This window comes from Electrophorus electricus, chromosome 5 (genome assembly GCF_041902795.1).
Source record: "Electrophorus electricus isolate QZ-2024a chromosome 5, ASM4190279v1, whole genome shotgun sequence".
NCBI classification, from domain to species: domain Eukaryota; kingdom Metazoa; phylum Chordata; class Actinopteri; order Gymnotiformes; family Gymnotidae; genus Electrophorus; species Electrophorus electricus.
The window spans coordinates 31,117,166-31,122,643 of record NC_137501.1 but is presented as its reverse complement, the minus strand read 5'-3'; the positions used below and the strand labels follow the sequence as shown (position 1 = coordinate 31,122,643).

The 5,478-nt window shown below is 43.3% G+C and overlaps 1 long non-coding RNA gene across 1 annotated transcript in view; it reads right to left on the bottom strand.

The window, feature by feature from the left end:
- Positions 1 to 4,607: 4,607 nt before the first annotated feature.
- LOC145657923 (uncharacterized) overlaps positions 4,608 to 5,478 on the bottom strand; it is a 10,632-nt gene continuing 9,761 nt past the window's right edge. The window contains exon 3 of the long non-coding RNA XR_014123874.1: positions 4,608 to 5,478. This exon is cut by the window's right edge and continues 640 nt beyond it. This is a non-coding gene — a long non-coding RNA (uncharacterized LOC145657923).

Here is a 5,478-nt window from a genome sequence, read left to right as displayed (position 1 = left end):
GGGTATCAACATAGGATTAGAATATTGTTTTGTGCAACCATACAAGCGGTTCGGTTCAGAAAGATGAGGAAAAACAGAACACGATTAAAGAGAACACCTGTTCGTTTTATTTGGTGTTACCCTCTAAACAGACTTTGTGTGTCGGTGAGGATGGATGACTTCTCATAAAACCCCTGCTCAGTTTGCCATTTGGTATCTGACTCAACACACCAGCTGGGTGTCAAGCCCTTCAGAAGCGTCGGGTCAGAAAATAACAAGAACATGCGGGACAGGAAAGTCTGAACACTACCGTTTCAAAGTCCAGGGTAATTCATCCGTGCGGTGTCCCAAAGGGTTTTCCACGGAGAGACATGGAAACAAGCTTTGTTTCTAACACTCAGCAATGCACCTGCCTTCGAGTTGAGTTGCATTGAGTTGAGTTGAGTTGAGTTGAGTGTCACTGATGTTTTAAGACAGTACGGGACCGGTACCTAAACGCATGCCTAGTGTTAAGCTAACATTAAACGCTAATGCTAGCCACTAATGATAACCGCAGTGCTTTCTCTCTGTCTCAGGTTTGGTAATCGTGACATTTTCAGACCTTCCATAAAGTAAAGAAAAACAGGAACACCTGAAATGCGTAAACTCGTAATTAGGGCTGTAACAGTTTGGGTCACAATACTGGATTCACCATATCTGAAACTAAAGATATATACATACATATATATATACATGCTATCATCACACACACACACAACACACACACACACACAAACAAATTGGGTACTTATATATATATATATATATATATATATATATATATATATATATATATATATATATAAAAGTTAAGTATAGGAACAATGCAAAGAATGCAGATTTTTTTTTTGTATACATTTTTAAACAACAAAGAATCTTTAGTCCCTTGTAATTCAAATAAATTAGGAGCAGAAATTTACAATTGTAAATAAAATGTAGTTACATCATATATTATATAACCAAGTGAAATGATTCCCTTTTATTTCTGAAGCAAAACAATCCAAAAATTCTGTGCAAATATTTTTATTCCCCTACAATTAAAAGAAAATGCATTAGCTAGCATAATGAACAGGAAGTGATATCGCCACAGGCGTTTCCAGTAGGGTGGACTGATACATTGCCACACGATACATCGCGATCAGTGCACACCTACTTGAAATGCATTGCTGTTGTGGTTCTCTCACTGAAGGTCCTATAGTGCAATCTCAGTGCAATCTCACCTGGGCTGCTTAGCTGAAACCCCCCGTGTTTCATCAGGCTGAGGCACAGGTCAGGGTGGTCAGAACTGCGAGGTTTCAGTGGCCATGCCATGAATCCCCGCCTCTCCACATATGTATTAACCATCACCTCTCATGTTAATGAACTTATACTAATAAGGGCTTGTTTTGCTTGTTTTGCTGCTGTACAAAACAATACTCCAACATGCTATCATCATCTTTCTCAAACACACACACACACACACACACACACACACAAATTGGGTACTTATAAGTAATTACTGTTTCACTTCTAATATGGTTAAGGACGGATGTGCACACACACTCATGGGCATACGTTTACTTTGAAAAGTGCTGGGAACAAGAATGTAGAGTGTTGGGGACAGGAACATTGATGGAGTGTTGGGGACAGGAACGTGGATGGAGTGTTGGGGACAGGAGCGTGGATGGAGTGTTGGGGACAGGAACGTGGATGGAGTGTTGGGGACAGGTGCGTGGATGGAGTGTTGGGGACAGGAACATTGATGGAGTGTTGGGGACAGGAACGTGGATGGAGTGTTGGGGACAGGAACGTGGATGGAGTGTTGGGGACAGGAGCGTGGATGGAGTGTTGGGGACAGGAGCGTGGGTGGAGTGTTGGGGACAGGAACGTGGATGGAGTGTTGGGGACAGGAACATTGATGGAGTGTTGGGGACAGGAACGTGGATGGAGTGTTGGGGACAGGAACGTGGATGGAGTGTTGGGGACAGGAGCGTGGATGGAGTGTTGGGGACAGGAACGTGGATGGAGTGTTGGGGACAGGAACGTGGATGGAGTGTTGGGGACAGGAGCGTGGATGGAGTGTTGGGGACAGGAACGTGGACAGAGTGCTGCGTTCAGTCCACCTGCCGCTAGCAATGTCCTCAGGTATGTGTCCACTAGAGATTTCCCAGACGCCTTTGCCGAGACCTTCACTATGCTTCCCAACACCACGAGACACGTCAGCTTTATGCTCTAAAATATGTTTGTAGTAACTTTGTTTCTGTTTATTTTGATTAAAAATTGTTTCATTTCAGGAAATGTCAATTGCAGTGTTGGGAACATAATATGTTTCATTTTATTGCTTATTTAAAGCAATTAGATTTTAAATTGGATTATTATCTAATAAATGAAGCTTTGCAAAAGCAGTAGAAAAACACGAATATTGTCAGAGTACACACACACACTCACACACATACTCACACATACACACACACTCACACACATACTCACACATACACACACACACACACACACACATACTCACACATACACACACACATACTCACACACAGACACATATACACACACACACATACACATACACACACACTCACACTCACACACACACACTCACACACATACTCACACACACACACACACACACACACTCACACACATACTCACACATACACACACACACACACACACACATACTCACACATACACACACACATACTCACACACACACACATATACACACACACACACATACTCACACTCACACACACACACACACACACTCACACACATACTCACACACACACTCACACACACACACACACACAGAACTACAACTAACTAAACAATGGACATGAACATTTATGAACATGATATTCACTGCACTTCTAAACAGCGATGGGACAGAGAAGAGGAGGGGAGGGGAGGAGGAGGAGAGGAGGAGGGGAGGGGAGAGGAGGAGAGAGGAGGGGAGGGGAGAGGAGGAGGAGGAGGAGGAGATGAGGGGAGAGGAGGAGAGGGGAGGGGAGGAGGAGAGGAGGGAGGGAAGGAGGAGGAGGGGAGGAGAGAGGAGGAGGAGGAGAGGAGAGATGGGGAGAGGAGGGGAGGGGAGAGGTTTGTGTGCATTTTTTGCTCATGTGTGATTGCTTATATGAATGTAGAGAGTGCATTTGTGTGTGTGTGTGCTTGTGACCTCTAATCAGGTGCCTGCTACACAGATGGTCACTTATACCCCTCTCTGTGACCAACCTTGCTGTTGCCAGGAGACTGAGGTCACAAGGTCAGGGGCCATGCCATGCTACACACACATGTCATCAAGGTGAGACAATTCTGCCCTGCTTGACTACTGCTGCCAAAAGCGGACACACACGTAAATACACACACTCACCACACGCACACATACACACACATGTGGATGCACATACTCTCTCTCTCTCTCACACACACACACACACACACACACACACACACACACACACACACACACACACACACAAAATCCTGCGGTAGTGCCTGATTTGTAATGAAACAGTGCCACCTGTTGGGACAACAGGGTAGTGCATTAGTGTTTTAGAGCAAAGCTTGTGTACATTTAATATTCATTTAATGAAAAACTCTTCATGACATCATAAATTCCACCGAGTGCTGTGTAGATGTGCTCTGGACTTTCAATTATTGATCACATTTACATTTCCAGCATTTGGCAGACGCTCTTATCCAGTGCGAGTTGCATATTTATCACGTTAACAGTACGCATGCAGACCTTGGTGTTCCCTGCACCATCTTCTGCTCACACCTGCACAGCTCCAGGTAAGACTATTAGACATGCGTGTATGAGGACTCTGAACAGCCTTCCCTGTGTCTTAACAGCTATTAGACATTAAAGGGAACTGTGTGTGTGTGTGTGTGTGTGTGTGTGTGTGTGTGTGTGTGTGTGTGTGTGTGTGTTTGGGTGTTGCTGCATGTTCTGGATTTATTTAACTGAAAAATTTAGTTTTGTTTTTTAAGAAACTATTTTTCAGCACATTTCAGTGTTTGTAGCGACTGGGCTGAAGGACCTTTTCCTCTTTTTTGAAGATTTGAAGGTTAAGAGGTTACGTTTAGGGCTAGAAGTGTAGACAGAGTATTATGTAGCTATAGCAATACAAAAGACAGCTGGCACACCCCACAAAGTTCCTAATGAAAGCCTGTGTGTGTGTGTGTGTGTGTGTGTGTGTGTGTGTGTGTGTGTGTGTGTCTGCAGAGCAGTGGAAAAAATAATTTTATGCATCATCTATCCTAAGCATTTTGTAACCAAATTTTTTCAAATAGACCCCCACCTGTGTTAGAAATATAAATCTGGCAACCCAGATGAAAGCACAGTTCACAGCAGGATGAAATGGACAAATTAGAATGTGTGGTTGCCAGATGTTTGGAGGCCAGGTAGATGAGGTGAATATGAGCTGTGAGACTACACCACCTGAACAAAATTAATTTAGTCTGACCACTGAGAGACCATCATGCACATACACACACACACACACACACACACACACACACACTCTCACACACACACACACACACACACACATTCTTGTACTTCATCTACTTTTACATGTGTACTTATATTGAAGCAGAATTTTTAATATAATAACTGCATATAAATTAGTACATTAGTACACATTACTGTATATTACTACACATTAATACACATCACTAAATATTAATACACGTTACTGTATATTTCTACACATTACTGTACACATTACTGTATATTACTACACATTAATACACATCACTAAATATTACTACACATTAATACACGTTACTGTATATTTCTACACATTACTGTACACATTACTGTGTCTGGAGTCCCTGGCTATGCCAGGATGGATCTGTACTGTGTAATTCTTGGTAACGCAGTAGATAAAACCCATGTAGAACTGGTGGCAGTGGTTTCACCTTAATGGTGCCAGTGGGACCAGGTACGGCCTTAATCCCTGGGGAGGCCATCGTGGATTTACAGGTTGTGTATTGGCAGAGCCCATATGGTACTGGTGGAGTGTGTGAGAGCAGGTCAGTAGGGCTACAGCCACCAAGGAGACCAGTGTGGGTTTACATCTAAAGAGGTTTTGTACGTGTCTTGTTGAAGGTGGTGATAGGCTTAATCTGAAACACAGATGAAGGGAGGGGCCTGCCTGATGACCCCTGAGAAGAGGTCACGATGTTGTGGTTGCTGAAACAAATGTTCTCATGTTTTCATACAGGATATTTGTACATCTTATCCTGTGTATATATACAATTACAAATAGAGACATTAAGGCCTCACGGGTTGAGCATTACAAGTAAACACACACACATGCACGTGCGTACACACACACACACACACACACACATATATGCGCGCATATACACACGCACACACACGCACACACACACACACACAGAGTGGAGTCTTCTGCTGTTCTCTCTCACTGGTGTCCTTTGTCTCAGGTGTAATATTAC